The following is an 18254-nucleotide window of genomic DNA, read 5'->3' as shown; positions in this document are numbered from 1 at the left end:
TAAAAGAGGCCTCAGTGCTCACTGTGAGAAGCAAACCTTTGACACAGGGTTACTCTGTGTAACATCCTGCATTCCCGGAACTCACTCTGCAGGTCAGGATGGCCTTGCCAACTCCCTGAGATCTCTGCCTTGCCTCTGCCCAGGCCCTAGTGCTGGGATGGAAGGCTCTGGCTACCTCCACGACCCTGCTCAAGGAACAGATGTTTAAGGGGTGCGGTCGCACCTGTCAGGGGCTTTGGGTCCAGCATGTACGTGGGAACCCAGTGGACTTAAGAAGCACCGCTCTGTCTGGGAGTCACCCAAATGGTTCTCTCTGCTGTGGTGTACTTGGAGGGGCTCACCTGCTTCCCCCTCCTTCTCCTCGTGTGCACTGTGCCTTTGCTTCAGACTGTAGGATGGCGAGGAGGAGGAGGGGGACTGGTCTCACTCAGATTTGTAGTGGTAAGGACCCAGGGCCACCAAGGAGGGAAGAGTGAGTTCTCAGTTCCAAGACAAGCACAAGGGCCCTTGCTGTCAGTGTAGACTGTCTATGGGTGCCGACTGTGGACCCCAACTCAGAGGGTCACCTACAACTTTGACTGGGCTGATAAGGGGAAGGAGGGGGCTTAGAGTGGGCTTGGACCTGAAAGACAGATCTGAGAGCCAGCAAGGGTGTTGTGAAGAGTGAAGAGTAAGGAACACTTCAGAATGTGTGAGAAAATGCAGGGCCCTGCCCCTTTTGCCAGTCTGCAGAAGCCCGGGTCTAGGGGACTCAGAGGAGATACATACATGTGCACTTCTGTCTCCTCTCTCAGGGCAGTGAGCCTGTACACCATAGGGAACCATCACAGCCCAGAGGGTAGCAAGCCTGCTCGCCATAGGAGGCATCCATTTTCCGTGGTGAATCCAGGTGAGCTGTCAGGGTCAGAAATGAAGGCGGAAGAGGGCTCCTTTCCCTCAGTAGAAGACTGTAGAAAGCATAGATACCACTGTTCCTATGCCTTAGGGAGCCCTGAGTCGGGAGCTGTGGTGCCTGGCTTCCTGGGACTGTGTAATTTGTTGTGACACTTTTCCTGGAGTGACGAGGACCTTGTTCCTAGGGTTGATATCAGATCTGCAGTGGCAGCCAAGGCTGGAGAGCAGGGGGAGTCTGCAGGGTGTGGACCTCCCCTGAGGACTGACTCTGCAGCATGGAGCAAAAGGACTGCACAGTTACTGTTGGGGAAGTCTTATGCTAATAAAGCACTGTCTGGCCAATAGGAATCTAGATAGGTGGGGCTAGGAATCCAGGAGAACTCTGGGAAGGAGAAACACAAGAGAGTCGACATGTAACACCGGGTAGGAGCCCAGAAACTTCTCCGGTAAGAGACATACTTAGATTAACAATTATGAGGTAACTACTTAAGTCAGAGCTAGCCAGTAAGAGACAAGCAAGGCCAACAGCTTCATAACTAATACAGCGTCTTGTGTGTTATTTGGGGACTACAATGTGGCAGAGCCCAGGCGACTGGCGGGTGATATACCAAAGCAGCTAGCAAAGAAAAAGCTTCTCTTAACAGAATGGTGTCAGAAGTCTGGGTGTGACCAGGAGTCAGTGCTCGGGGGGGCACCAAGGGCTTTGCTTCCTTCAGCTACCCCTGGGGAAATACGTGGGTGTCTCTGTGGAGATGGGGTCTGGTGGGAAGTACAGGACTCAGAAGGAAGCAAAGGTGCACTCAGGGTGGACTTAGGGACTCCTGTCTCAACAGAGATGAGCCCAGCACACGGGGCCATCACTGCTGCTCCCCCCACAGGGGTGGATGGGGCTGTGCCACCACCTCCTTTCTCCTGAGAGGTCATAGAGCCGGGTGTGGAACTTCTCCAGACTGGGAGACCAGGTCAGAGCACAGTTGATTTTGTGTCTTTTTCCTCATACAAACACAAAGCGTTATTGATACACAGTACTGACAAATTCAGACAAAAAGGAACAAGTTTGTTTTACATGTCAATCCCAGTTCCCTCTCTTTCCCGTCGTCCTTGCCCCTCACCGACCCCCTATCCTATCCCTTTTCTGCCCCCCAGAGACTGTGATATCTTCATGGGGGTCTTCACAACTGGCCTTATCATCTGTATCAGTGACTAGGACCTCCCCATGGTGTCTTGGCTGAGAAAATATCCCTCTATGTGGAATGGGCTCTGAAATTCTATTACTATACAAGGGCTGAATACTGATCCACTACCAGAGGCCCATAGATTGCCCAGGCCTCCTAACTGACACCCACATTTATAGATCAGTCCTATGCAGGTTTCCCAGCTATCAGTTTGGGGTCCATGAGCTCCCCAATGTTCAGATAATCTGTATTGGAATGTTCACATCTGATTGGTATGTAGGCCCTAGTCACTGTGGTTCACAGAACAGCCCATAGAGCGCCATGCTCAGCATGACAATGGTAGCGCAGTGTTGCTTTGGCTTTAGAGTATGCACTGTGATGGTGAATTGTTGAGTTGGGAGAGCATTACTTAGCTGCCATCTCAGCATCATTATTAGTCTGCTCCAGAGCCCACAGTGATCACACCATCCCCCAAGGGATTGAGTTCTAGAAGCCACTGCATTCACTCAGTGTCCATGTCACCTGTCACAGTCATTGCCATTTGTACACAATCGGTCAAACACATTTCAATGCAGTAAACAGACTCTTTCCTGATAGTGACTCTCAGACTACAAACAGAAACAGAGACCCAGAGTAGAACAGTAAATACTCGAGTGTGAGTAAATGCACCCTGGTCCAGCACTTCTGTTGAATTTAGATGGAGCGCTGTTTCAGGAAGGTTCAGCACACATCCTCCAGCATATGCCAAAACAGAAATGCCAGCTTAATGAGCATCATCGTGTGTTCTCCTCTCTAAGTTGTCAGCACCATGTTCTGCACACCCTCATGGAGCTCCTGTCACTGCTCAGTCAAGTCTGCACTCTTGCCAGGGCAAGGCCTCATTCTCCTTGGGGGCTATCCACAGCATGTCCTCCTACACCTTTTCTCATAGCGTTGCTGTCTCTATGGGCATTGTGATGGCTGATGGTACATTTCTGGTAGGTATTCAGTAAGAACACCAACACAAGTCACATTTTGATCCATTTGAAGACAAACTCAATATAAAGCAGCTGGGAGGAGAGGCAAACAATCCCTATCTTCCTCAGATTCCCTGGGTCTAGAGTAACACATCACAACTAAGTCCTTCAGTTTCATAGCCAATTTCCATGTGACCTGATATTCCCTTGAACTTAACCTTCTACTGCCTCTCTTTGTAACAGCTCGATGGGTATGTGCTTGGTGATAAGTTCAAAGCAATCTCTGAGACAGAGATAATTAGCGTCTGCATGTGGAGATTTGGGAGAACTACCAAGAATGGACAAAGATTTATAGACAAAGTTACCAAGAGGACAATGTGTGGCCAGCCAGTCTTTGGCCATGAACATCATGGTCTTCCACCCACGGCTTCCCAGTCAGATCTCCAGTACAAGGATGGGTGGCTCCCTCACCCACATAAGGGAGAATCAGGGCCATGGATGAGAACATGTGGCCAAGTTCAGGCCACATGGTACACTGAGGATACGGATTCCTGGAGCCTCATCCAGTTGACTGGTGCCCAAACACTGACGTCTCTCATGAAAGAGGTATACATTGACATACAGACACACATGTACCCATACCTACATATAAGTACATATCAACCACCCAAATGTATGAAGCCAATACATGCTAAGTCAATGAGGCCCAAAGCTACCACTGCTGCACCAAGGACTGGAAAGCCATTTATGAAATCATGCACTAATTTGCATTGGCCACCAGGAGACACTGTTGAATTCCTCAGACTCTGGGGAGATCGGGGCCAGGAAGGGGAGAGAACTGAGAAAAAGAATCAGAGGGTTCAACTGGTCAGGGTGAGGCCATGCAATAGTGGGGCTGAATGTAATGAGGGCTTGGAGAAAGGCCTGGAAGAGATGCAGATGAGACATGTGAGCCTGATGTAATGAGCTATGAGGTGGGGCTATGGAAGGAGATAGGCAGACCAATGAGTGCTCCCAAAAGTTCTGGTACAACAGGAGTACTAGCCCTGAAAGGTGTGTTGAGTTAAAGTACAGGTGGAGCTCTGAGTGGTCACATAAGAAGCTGGGTTGGGGCACTGACTGTCGCCATTGCTAGGCCAGGAGATAGGAATAGCAAAGCTAGGATGTGAGTGGTGGGGCTAAGGGTACTAAAGTAGAGTTGGAATGGCTGAGGAAAGAATAGAACTGGGCTCTGAGTCAAGAATTGGAGGCACAGCTGTGAATCCTGAAATAGGTAGGCGGACACATGGAGTGCCAGACTGGGGTTGGAGCTGTAGGGGTGAGGTAGGAACTGAAAGTAGGGTTGTGAATACTAATCTACTGGAGTAAATCTAGGGAGTGCAAGGATGGAACTTAGAAAGTTTGAGTAAACCTTGCTTTGAATTCTGTTACAATGTGGAGATGAACTGCTGGAAGAGTTGGAACACCTTGCTGAGAATTCTGAGGTAGACTGGAGGAGTTGGATTTGTTAAAGCCCTAGAATCTCAACAAAACATCAGTATAGATGTTCAATGCTTCCGTGGGGAAGAGTTGTAGAGCCAGGGCCAGGGCTGAAATTTCAGCCATTTGGGCAGAAGTTGTAGGAATCCTGGCTATCTTAATGATGGGATAAGATACAACTACAGCTGTTCCTTTAGAGGAAACATCTGTGAAAACCACTCGCCCCTTAGAAATAGGCTGAGAGACTACAATTTTTGGGAAAGTCAAAGAATGCATTTTAAAAAAGGAAACCAAATTACCGGATGGGTAATAATTATCAAAATAACTCTAGGTAGAAGTGAGAAAAATGATCCAATCACAATTATTATTTTGTAGCCACTCTATTTGTTGATAGAACAAAGGTGTAATAACCTGATCTGGCTCCTTGCCAAAGGCTTGTAAGGCAAACTTTTGCACTTTAAATAGGAGCACATCTAAAGGTTAGAGATAGGACACCACAGATTGAGACGGGGAGGCTCGAAAATGAACCCAAAGAGTGGGACTCTCTTGCCAAAAACCTCCTGTAGGAGCATGAGCAGAACAAACCAGTATTTTACAGGCAGGGCATAGTCTATATAATACAAATGAGCCCATTCTAAGGCTTTTCAAATCACATAAATACACTCCCATCTTGCCATAATAAGGGGTCGAGGAGAGTTGGGATCCAAATCACCTTGTAATACATCAAAAAGAGGTTTAAGTTGCCCAGTAGTAAATTTTAAGATAGGTCTGATTCAATTGATATCTCCCAGAAGCTTTTGAAAATCATTTAAAGTTTGAAGGGTGTCCAGGCAAAGACTGACTTTTTGAGGGTGCACCCCCATTATGAAGCTAGTGATGCCCCAGACAATGACATGGAAACTCCTCCTGTATCTTTTCTGGTGCCCTCCACAAGCCAGCCAATCCCAAGGTGGTCTGAAGATCCCCAAATGTGCGGCCAACAGCCCCAGAGATCTGCGCACAAACAGCCAGGTTGCAAAGAACTTCCTGGCCCGGTAGATGAATAGGCTCCCGTGCAAGCAAGCACCTCCAAATTCCGAACAGGGAAATCAGCAACCATGCCATGCTGTGCCTTCTGGCCATAGAGTTCTAGGCACTCACCCCTCCAGATCAAACAATCTCCCCCCAACAGTGCAGCATTTCATAATCGCTGCCAGTCTTCAGGGGCACTAATTAAGGCTGCAAAAGATCCAAAGATGGCCAGAGTGAAAAGGGCATGAGGCCCATATGCCACTACCTCCTACTTTAACTGTTCCATATCCCCAAATCCAAGAGTGGAATGTTCTCTCCACTCTGCCCCAAGGATCAATGGTCCCCACAACCGGAAAACTCATTCTGCACCTTCAGCAAGGACTGACCCTCAGTAAATCCCTGTCAGAGGAAGGCTGGAGCCTAACTCAAGCCACCCTTCAAGAAGCCAGTGCTGACTCTCAGTAAATCCCAAGCTTTGCAGACCTTGCGCATCAGTCAAGGGCTGGAGTCTAACTCAGTACCTCTAACTTGGTATCCCTATACAAATACACCCTCCTACCTCACCTGCAGGCCAGCACTCAAGTGTGATAATTCAGCATTTGCCCTTCTTTCCTGATCTCGATGGGACCTCCATTTGTAGCGATATCGGGCTACAACAATTAGCAATGATCCAGGAGAGGACCTGAGGATTCAAATGACAACAAAAGACAGCTGCTCAGGCTTGCAAGGAGAATAGCATTTATTGTAACTAGAGAAGAGAATTATAAACCAGTCAGCAGGCACAATGGAAAACTACCAGTTAAGAAGCTCACGTTCCCAGGGCCCTCTGGCAAAGGATGGGCAGATAACAGGAACTGGAATTTAGACAGTAAGGATGGGCAGAAAACAGGAAGGAGGGGAACAGGATAAGCTTGCTCCAAGTCACAAGCTGGTCAGGAGTCCCTATGGGGGACGGGTCCAACACTGTGTGCTGAGCCAGGAGGTGGAAGGTGTTATCAAGGCTGCCACATGATGTAGGAGTGAACCCCACAAAGCTACCCGCCCAAAAGGGCGGGGTCAAGGTAGAGATAAAAGGTAGTGAAAGGAAAAAGGTGATTTAGTTACCAAAACAGATAATTTGGAATTTGATCAGAACAATCTTCGAGGCTACATTTAATTCAATGTCCGCTAAGACTGACTCTAACCAGGTGGAACTTTCCAATTTGGCAGAGTCAATTAAAAAATTAGAGTCAAAAATTCAGGAACAAGTGGATTTGGCTACATTTAATTCAATGTCTGCTAAGACTGACTCTAACCAGGTGGAACTTTCCAATTTAGCAGAGTCAATTAAAAAATTAGAGTCAAAAATTCAGGAACAAGTGGATTTGGTTACGTTTAATTCAATGTCTACTTCATTTATGGTTAAGACTGAGTCTAATCAGGTGGAACTTTCCAAATTATCAGAGTCAATTCAAAAGTTAGAGTTAAAAATTCAGGAACAAGTGGATTTGGTTAAATTTGACCAGGACAACCTTCGAGACACATTCAATTCGATGTCCACTACATTTATGGCTAAGATGGAATCTAACCAGGAGGAATTTTCAAAATTAGCAGGGTCGATTCAATCTATGTCTGATAATAATGGCAATCTAGCGGATCGAATGTGTTTTCTGGAAGGAAAAATAGATGCCTTTGGAGTTTTTAGGGAGGATGGTATGAAAAGCTTGGAATTTCGTTTAACTGAACAATCCAAAGAGTTAAAACAATCTTTAATGCAGAAAATCCAAGACCTTAATGAACAATCTGAGGACTTGGGACAATTTTTAATGGAGGAAATAGAAGATCTCAATGAACAGTCCAAGGAATTGGAACAGTTTTTAATGCAGGAAATACGAGACTTAAAGGATGACATAGTTGCAAAATTTCAATCTTTAGAAGATACATCCTCTGAAATATCAGAAGTGGAGTCAATGGATGCTAGGCCACTAGGAAATAAACGAAATATGGCTACTAGACATCCTAAGGTGGCCTTTCCAGTAACTGTAGTAGAAAGGTCATCATCATGGAGGCACCAATCTGTTTCCACTACACAGAAATGGGAACCTATTCCCATGAAAGATATGAAATCTATTAAAAATGCGATAATGACATTTGGGGTCCACAGCCCTTATGGGAAACAGTTACTAAGTACATGGGCTACGACCAATAAGATAACTCCCTCAGATTGGAATGATTTAATATCTGCAGTGTTGGACCAGTCTACTCAAATACAGTGGAAAGCTTTGTGGAGACAGGAAGCCAAGGCCCTTGAACTTCAAGGTTTGAGAGATGGATTTGATGCTTCTGAAAGTAAGATTATGGGGGAGAAACAATTTTCTGACCCGCAGGTCCAAGCTGGTTATGATGAGCGTACATTTGATTTATGCAAAACAGCAGCACTAAATGCTTTGGATAAGGTTCGTGAACCAGGGGAAAGAGTTGAAGCATATTCAAAAGTGATACAGGGTCGGAGAGAAAGATTCTCTGAATTCTTACAAAGATTATCCAGAGCAGTAGATTTACAAATAACTGACCCTAATATTAGGTGACTTCTTACAGAATCGTTGGCTTATGAGAATGCAAACCCACATTACAAACAGATACTGTGGCCATTAAAGGTAAGATCAGCACCGTTGGAGGAATGGGTCTTATATACAACTAATGTTGAGTATGACAATCCAGAGGCAGGAACTTGGATGGGAGAAGCCATTTCTAAAGGATTTAGGAGGAATCAGGACGAAATATGGCCTACCCAAGAGGAGATACCAAATTGGGTTGGGGAAGCAATCTCTAGAAGTTTCAAAAGACATCAAAACTTTAGATGTTTTAATTGTGGTAAAATGGGACATCTGAGTAGGAACTCTAGACAACGCATTCCTAGAAATAATGCTTCTACCAGGAATGTGTCAAACAGAAGGCCTCAACCTCCTGGTCTCTGCAGGAGGTGTGGAAAAGGCCGGCATTGGACAAATGAATGCAGATCCACAACAGATAGACAAGGTAGATCTTTAAAGCCAAAAAACGGATCTCAGGGGGCTCAACCGAGCCCCAAAAAGAGAGATTATCCGGTCATTCCCAGTGACAGTGGAGGACAGCCTCTCCCAGGACAATTAGAAGATCCACTGCCCATTGTAAATTATACGGCATGGGACAATACATTAGCTTCAGAGGATGAATCTATTACATCAGGAGGAGATACAAAACATATATTTTGGCAAACTTCTATACAATATCATAGACCCAAGCTGTCAGTTAAGGTAAATAATAGGGTAATTTACGGTCTACTGGACACAGGTAGTGATGCCACTATCCTTAATCAGCAGTCCTGGCCACACGACTGGGCTTTAAAAGAGGCTGATGTTCAATTCTTAGGGATTGGAACCCTATCTGAAGTTAAACAGAGCATTAGATGGATTGACTTTATTGGGCCAGAAGGACAGAGAGGAAGGTTAAAGCCATACGTTGCAGATATTGCTATAAACCTCTGGGGTCGTGATCTACTCCAGCAATGGAATACACAGATTAACATTCCTCCTGTATCAGCTAGGAATTATAGACAAGCTTTTAGTGGTACAAGGAATATAGTAAGGCAGTACAAAAAACAGATGCCAAATGTACAGGCTGTACAGATGCAAGATGCTAGTGCCAAACCAACAGAGCAACCAAAAGCTCTACCCTTAAAATGGCTGACAGATGAACCCGTCTGGGTGGGTCAATGGCCTATGACATCTGAGAAGTTAGAGGCTTTGGAGAAGTTAGTTCAGGAACAGTTAGATGCTGGACATATTGAGGAATCAACTAGTGCATGGAATTCACCTGTTTTTGTTGTCAAGAAGAAGTCTGGTAAGTGGAGAATGGTTACTGATCTTAGAGCCATCAACAAGGTAATTCAGCCTATGGGGTCTCTACAACCTGGGATGCCGTTACCTTCTCTAATTCCTAAGGATTGGCCAATTATAGTTATAGACTTAAAAGATTGTTTCTTCACCATACCGTTACAAGAAAACGACAGAGAAAAGTTCGCCTTCACGGTTCCTACCTATAATAATTCCCGTCCAGTACAGAGATTCCAGTGGAAGGTACTACCTCAAGGTATGTTAAACAGTCCAACTTTGTGTCAATATTTTGTGAATAAACCTCTAGAAATAATTTGTAAAAAATTTCCACATTCATTAATATATCATTATATGGATGACATATTATTGTCTGATCCAAATAAGGATACTTTGGAAAAGATGTTTGAAGCAGTAAAAGAAACTTTGCCTCGCTGGGGATTACAAATTTCCCCAGAAAAAATACAAAGAGGAGATTCTATTAACTATTTAGGTTATAAAATAGATGCTCAGAAAATTAGACCACAGAAAGTACGGATTAGAAGAGATCGTTACCGGACTCTTAATGATCTGCAAAAACTATTAGGAGAAATCTCTCAATTACAGACAATTATCGGTGTAGAAGGGCATGATTTGAAACACTTGAAACTGGCTTTAAAAGGAGATAAAGATCTAAACAGCCCACGAGTACTATCAGCTGAGGCTGAAAAAGAATTAGAATGGGTAGAAAAGAGAATATTAGAAGCACATGTGGACCGTGTGGATCCAAACCTGGATTGTATTCTAGTTGTTTTACCATCTAGAGAATACCCCTCAGGAATATTAATGCAGAGGGAAGACATCATACTAGAATGGGTATTTCTGCCACATAAACAGAATAAAAAATTGAAAACATATATAGAAAAGATCTCTGACTTGATATTAAAAGGTAAGTTAAGGTTTCGTCAACTGACTGGGAAAGATCCAGCTGAAATTATTGTACCTTTAACAAATGATGAAATTTCCTCCTTATGGAAAGATAATGAGTATTGGCAAATAGCTTGCAGTGACTTTTTGGGAACTATTAGTAATAACTATCCCAAAACAGAGAGAATCAAATTCATAAAGAAAACAATTTGGATTCTTCCACGTATCGTGAGACAAACACCTATTTCTGGAGTTCTTACCTTCTACACGGATGCAAACAAATCAGGTAAGGCAGGGTATAAATCAGGAAATATAAGTAAAATAGTTCAAAGCCCTTACAACTCCGTACAAAAGGCAGAGTTATATGCCATTCTCATGGTACTTAAAGACTTTACAGAGCCTCTCAATATAGTCACAGATTCTCAGTATGCGGAAAGAGTTGTCTTGCATGTTGGGACTGCAGAATTTGTTCCTGATAGTACAGAATTAACCTCATTATTTTTACAATTACAGGAAACCATCAGAAACAGGACTCATCCTATATATATAACACACATCAGGTCCCATACAGGTTTGCCAGGTCCTCTAGCACAAGGCAATGATGAAATTGATCATTTGTTAGTGGGTAATGTGTTGGAAGCTTCAGAATTTCATAAGAAACACCATGTCAACAGCAAAGGCTTAAAGAAGGATTTTTCTATCACCTGGCAACAAGCCAAAGAAATAGTAAAAAATTGCCCCAGTTGCTCATTCTACAATCAAACTCCATTACCAGCAGGTTGTAATCCTAAAGGTATTCATAGAAATGAACTTTGGCAAATGGATGTATTTCACTTCCCAGAATTTGGCAGTTTAAAATATGTACACCATACCATAGACACGTTCTCAGGATTCCAATGGGCTACTGCCCTCAGCTCTGAAAAGGCTGACTCTGTTATTACACACCTCTTAGAGGTGATGGCTGTTATAGGTATACCTAAAACGATAAAAACTGACAATGCTCCAGCATATGTCTCCAGTAAGTTGGAACAATTCTTCAAATATTATAATATAAAACATGTAACTGGTATACCTTACAATCCCACAGGACAAGCAGTGATTGAAAGATCTAACCGAACCTTAAAAGAAATGCTTCATAAGCAGCCGGGGAGAACAAAGACCCCTAAACACAGGTTACATAATGCTTTACTAACATTGAATTTTCTTAATGCTGGTGAAAAAGGACAAACTGCAGCAGAAAGACACTGGACTACAGAGAAGACTTCTGAATTGAACCAACCAGTGTATTTTAAGGATGTTATGACCTCAGTCTGGAAACCAGGATATGTGTTACGTTGGGGAAGGGGCTATGCTTTTGTTTCCACAGGAGAAGAAAAGCTTTGGATCCCATCTAAATTAATTAAGATTCGATCAGAACAGAAAACGTCTCAGGAGGAGGAAGGATGACAGCTCATCTACAAGGTCTGCTAAGCATAAGGAGACCTCATAAAAGGAAAAAGAAGTATTCTGTTTGTGTCTTTACAGGACAATTAGTTATGAACAGTGAAAAAATCCTAGGTATATGGATACCTAAAGAAGAAAGGATAGCTACTCAGAGGACCAACAAACATGAAATAATGTGATGTGTTATCAATGTCTACATCTCTGTATTGTGTTATTATAATTTCTATTTCTTCCACTTCTTAATATGCCTGAGTCCCAATTCATCTAATTATTGCTGGCTTTGGAGTTGGATTGGCTCTCCTGCTTTAAACCCAAGCATATTGTTAAAATGCAATTCAGACATTCTGTATTATATCAAAGAGCCATTGATATAAGACAGAAACAACATCAAAAGATATACATATATGGGGACGGTCATCTGTGTATATTTGATTTTTCTAAAACTCTAATCTCCTTCATGTGTATTATCTTCCTCAGGGTTGCCTTTTCCAGTATTCATACACATAGAAGTTAAGAATTTCTGTGCTAACATTAATATTTCAGTTTTCTAGAGACAAAGGGATTTCTTGACAGTGATCTTCAACTGCTTCAGAAAGAGAATGTGGATTCACTTTCCCAAATCTGCTTGATTCGACTGGATACATCTAAACTGCCCCGCATCATCGACCCCACCTGACAGGCACCATCCTGAAACCAGCTTGGAACTACATCACCCGACACATTGTCAGGCCAAGGAACTGATACAGTGCATCTTCTACAATCTGATCAGAGCTTCAGACAAGAGCTTCAATCAAAATCAGAAATCTAATCCGGAACTTCAGTCAAGCCTCTCCTGCAAAACGACCTATTTAAGACTCTTGTTATACTAACATTTTTTTCCCACAGGTCCCCATGATTGTCATCGTCCCACTTCAGCAGGAAGTAACTTTGAGAATTCCACGTCCCCTCTCCCTACTATTGACATAAAAGGATAGTTTACCCCTGTTAGTGTAATTTGCAATTATTTAGGGTTGGAACTGGAAGGAGGTGTTCAGACTTAGGCATCCCTTTCGGATAAGTTTAGAATTTAGGTGGAATGGATATGTTTAGTTTAGGATAAGTAGATTATAACTTAATTATCACCCTCTATGTATATATGTTGTATATATTTGAGTTTGTATCAAATTTAAATCTTCTATTTAGACTAAAAGGGGAATTGTAGGAGTGAACCCCACAAAGCTACCCGCCCAACAGGGCGGGGTCAAGGTAGAGATAAAAGGTAGTGAAAGGAAAAGGGGCCTCCTCTTTTTTCTCCTGGAAGCCAGCCAAGCTTCTAACTCCTGGTATGTGCGACTCTCTCTCTCCCTGATAAATAAATATATTGTTTTTCCCTATAGCCTTGATTATCATTATAACATGAGCAAAAGCTAAAGCAAAGCTGTCAGTGCCAGAGCAGAGTGGGCCTGGGAGAAGTGCAGGGGAAAGCTGTGGATCTTAAGGTAAGGTACTTGGCATTGGGCTGGAGAAAGAGCAACAGATTTGGAATGTTTGAGCTAAGGTAGGATTGTGGATTGTGTTATCAACCAGGCACATCTTGGCCACCCCATTGTGGACCTGGCATAGTGTGTCAACCCTGCACATATGGCAGGCAGTATCCTGGCTCTGAACACAGGTGCAAAGGTCCCTTTAAGAAAAAAAGCCTTTGACAAAATCCAACACCCCTTCATGATAAAGGTCTTGGAGAGATCTGGGATAACAGGAACATACCTAAACATAATAAAAGCTATATACAGCAAACCAACAGCCAACATCAAACTAAAAGGACAGAAACTCAACGCAATTCCTCTAAAATCAGGAACAGGACAAGGCTGTCCACTCTCTCCATACCTTTTCAACATTGTACGTGAAGTTCTAGCCAGAGCCATATGACAACAAAAGGGGATCAACGGGATACAAATTGGGAAGGAAGAGGTCAAACTTTCACTATTTGCAGATGATATGATAGTTTACATAAATGACCCAAAGAACTCTACCAGGGAACTCTTACAGCTGATTAACACCTTCAGCAAAGTGGCAGGCTACAAGATCAACTCAAGAAAATCAGTAGCCCTACTATATAAAGATGATAAAAGGGCTGAAAGAGAAATCAGAGAAACATCACCCTTTACAATTGCCACAAACAACATAAAATACCTTGGGGTAATGCTAACCAAACAAGTGAAAGACCTGTATTGTAAGAACTTTGAATCTTTAAAGAAAGAAATTAAAGAAGCCCTCAGAAAATGGAAAGATCTCCCATGCTCTTGGATAGGTAGGATCAATGTAGTAAAAATGGCAATCCTGCCAAAAGCAATCTACAGATTCAATGCAATCCCCATTAAAATCCCAGCACAATTCTTCACAGACCTTGAAAGAACAATAATCAATTTTGTATGGAAAAACAAAAGACCCAGGATAGCCAAAACAACACTGTTCAACAAGGCAACGTCCAGAGGCATCACCATCCCTGACCTCAAGCTCTATTATGGAGCTATAGTCCTGAAAACAGCTTGGTATTGGCACAAAAATAGACAGGTAGACCATGGAATCGAATTGAAAACCCGGGTATTAACCCACACACATACGAACATCTGATCTTTGACAAAGAAGCTAAAAATATACAATGGAATAAAGAAAGCATCTTCAACAAATGGTGCTGGCATAACTGGAGACTGGCATGTAGAAGAATGCGGATCGATCCATGTTTATCGCCATGCACAAAACTTAAGTCCAAATGGATCAAAGACCTCAATATATATCCAGCCACACTGAACCTCTTAGAAGAGAAAGTGGGTGGTACCCTTGAACAAATTGGTACAGGAGACAGCTTCCTGAACATAACACCAGCAGCACAGACAGTGAGATCAACTATTAATAAATGGGACCTACTGAAACTGAGAAGTTTCTGTAAGGCAAAGGACACAGTCAGCAAGACAAAAAGGCAGCCCACAGAATGGGAAAAAATATTCACTAATCCCACATCTGACAGAGGTTTGATCTCCAAAATTTACAAAGAACTCAAGAAGCAAGTCTCCAAAACATCAAAGGACCCAATTAAAAAGTGGGCTGCAGAACTAAATAGAGAGTTTTCAATAGAGGAGTCTAAAATGGCTGAGAGGCACTTGAGAAAGTGCTCAACATCCTTAGCCATCTGGGAAATGCAAATCAAACAACTCTGAGATATCATCTCACTCCTGTCAGAATGGCTAAAATCAAAAACACCAATGACAATTTATGCTGGAGAGGATGTGGTGAATGGGGGACACTCCTCCATTGCTGGTGGGAGTGCCAACTGGTTCAGCCATTTTGGAAATCAGTATGGAGATTCCTCAGAAAAATGGGAATAAACCTACCACAAGACCCAGCAACTCCACTCTTAGGCATATATCCAAAAGATGCCCATTCATACAACAAAGATGTCTGTTCCACTATGTTCATAGCAGCTTTATTTGTAATAGCCAGAATTTGGAAGCAACCTAGATGTCCCTCAACCGAAGAGTGGATAGAGAAAATGTGGTACATCTACACAATGGAGTACTATTCAGCAGAAAAAAGTAATGGAATCATGAGATGCGCAGGCAAATGGATGACACTAGAAGAAACCATCCTGAGTGAGGTAACCCAGTCATAAAAAGAGAAACATGGCATGTACTCTCTCATATATGGATTTTAGACATAGATCTGGGGAGTGCCAGCCTACAATCCTATGGCCAGAGAGTCTGGGAAACAGAAACTTCATTTAGTGGCTAATCGAAGAAGAGGCAGACTCCCTTGGTTAAATACTGAGCTGAACTCAAGAAAGCCAGTAACAGAGAGGGAGGACTGATGATCAAAGGGATTAAGTCTGGGCTGGTGTAACCCCCAGAAACAGCTGACCAGACAAAGGTTAACTCTTGAATCCCAGGCATCAGCCTGGGAATCCAGCATGGGACTGATCAAGACCCCCTGAATCTGGGTGTCAGTGAGGAGGCCTAGGTAATCTATTGAGCCTTGGGCAGCAGATCAGTACCCATCCCAAGTATACACATGGACTTTGGACTCCCATAGAACAACGTGAGGTGCACTCTCACCCTGAACTCTTGGGGAAGGGTCTAGGCCCTGCCCTATATGAAATGACAGACTATGGACACCCCCATGGAGGGCCTCACCCTCCCTGGGGGAATGAGGGGATAACGGGGGGGGGGGGGGTTGTTGGGGGGAGGGCACGGGAGGAGGGGAGGGAAAGGGAGAGGGACCTGGAACTGACTTGTTTACCAACCTTGTTTCTTATACAAATTTAAACTGGAAAATAAAATAAAATAAAATCAAAAAGAAAATGTCAGCAGAAAAAAAAGATAAAAAAAATTAAAGAGCCAGTCATGGTGGCAAATGCCTTTATTCCCAATATTTGGGAAGCAGAGGCAATCAGATCTCTAACCTCCAAAACAGTGTAAAAAAATAAAGTTTAATAAGCTCTTCCCTTAATGGTACCATGTGCAGCACGTAATAAAAGTTCTAAGGTACTTGCTGATTAAAAAAAAAATCAAACATGTCTTTGGAGTTGGAGTGTGTCTCTCTCCTTCTGTAAATCCAAGCATGCTCTTAGAAGAAAATTTCAGAGTTTCTATCTCATATCAGGAGAGACACCTAGTATGGGACAGAAGATTAAAAAAAATCTAGGGGCTATTGTCGAATTTCTGTTATCTCCCTAAAATTCTATTTCTCCCCAAACTTAACTTTCTTTGCATAAATCTCTATCTTAAATTTGAACTTTCATTTTCATATTAATAATGTTTAAGTTTTCTACAGTGAACAATAAATTTTCCAAGAAGTGATCTCTGAAGTCTCCAAAAAGACAGTGGAGCCCCACAACAAAGATTCCACCTAGTTCCTAATGATGCCATGGAGCAGATAAATGCCACTCAAGGATAATGTGATTTGTACTACAAACTGCTCATAACAATTGAAGGTGGCTAACTGTGATGGTCCACCTTCTTACAACACTCCAGACAGAACTTCAGATAAGAATTTCAGATAAGCCTTGCCCCCTGCTCAGAGACTGGCTACAAATGTTACAGCTAGTCCTCTTGAGACTTAACCATAGTTTTAGTTTTTTTGCATGATACTGTAGTGATACTCTTGCCTCATAGACAGCTGGAAGTAATTCGAAGGAAACAAAGGTACCTTTCTCAACAGATGGAATGGGTGTTTTTGTTTGTTTTTCTCACTGTTGGTTATAAATTACTATAAGGTTGGGGCAGAATAATAATAATTAGACTAAGAAATCTCGTTTGGTCGAGAAAATAGTGGAATACGATAGGACAGTATGGTAGTTTTCTGCTTGCAAACTTAGTTTAGACATTGTACATTGGTATGTATTCTTGTATACAGAAAATTATGTTTGTATTCCTCTCTAGGTTAATTTATATAGTGATATGAATTAAAAATTATAATTGTCAAGTTGTGTATAATCATATACCTGTTTATGATATTTTCTACACTAATGTAAAATTATTTTGTTATATTGTGTGTATATTTCTGCTTCTGCTTAAGATATTTTGTATATTGATACAAATTAAGGATAATTTTCTCATATTGCACTATAGATTTTTATCTCTGATTAAGACAATACTATATATTGCTTTAATTGTGAGATCACTGTCCTCATGCTGTACATGTTTGAAGATTGTTTACTTTTAATGTGGAGCTTCAGGCTTTGAGCTATATAGGTTATTAAAAATTGCAAGTGTGTTTGTCATACTTATGTTAGTTAGGTTCTCTTGATGCACAGAGATGTACTCTGCATGGATATGCAATCTTTAAACACTTCAAAGAACTACAAAATATTGCATTTAAATGTTTTATTAATTTGGAATTCTGGTGATGTGAGACATGTCTGCTCCTGTCAGCACCAATTTACAACTGAGAGAATGATGGGCACTGAACACACTCCCTATGGAGCTCGATTTCCTCTTGGCAAAGCTGTCTTATTGGTCAAAAAACTGCCCTTGCATCGACTGCTGACAGTAAGCATGAAAAACAACCATTGGTGCCAAATGTTTCACGGCTCCTTTAAGAGTTTGGGCTTTAGCAAGCACTTCATCAAAGGGTACAAAAAAAAAACCCACACAAATTTAAAAAAAACATGCTTGCAGCAGCACAAGCATCAGCTTCCTACAGCTAAGAAGGTTGAATTGCAGTTCCCAAAATGTACCTCTAACCCAGGTGTGAACTTAACTCTTGGCTTTCATGACTGGAGAAGCAGGAGGAGCCAGCAGCCAAAGCCACAGGGAGAGAGTCATGCTTCTTAGCAGTTTAACATCTCACTGGTTCAACAGGCCAAATGATACAAAGTAAGACAGGTTCAGTCTGAAAAAAAAAACCCTGTAAAAAGGTTCCTGGCTTAAAAAGAAAAGAAAATGGATATACACGGTCATAGAAAAAAATTAACAGATTAAAAATAATTGTCTTTAAAGAGACAGTGAAAGTAAAATTAAAATGCCATGTAAAGATGAGAAATACACAATCCTGTATAGTATTGT

The sequence above is a fragment of the Mesocricetus auratus genome, unplaced genomic scaffold (genome assembly GCF_017639785.1).
Source record: "Mesocricetus auratus isolate SY011 unplaced genomic scaffold, BCM_Maur_2.0 Super-Scaffold_100003, whole genome shotgun sequence".
Taxonomy (NCBI): Eukaryota; Metazoa; Chordata; class Mammalia; order Rodentia; family Cricetidae; genus Mesocricetus; species Mesocricetus auratus.
Note: the sequence above shows the minus strand (reverse complement) of the source record.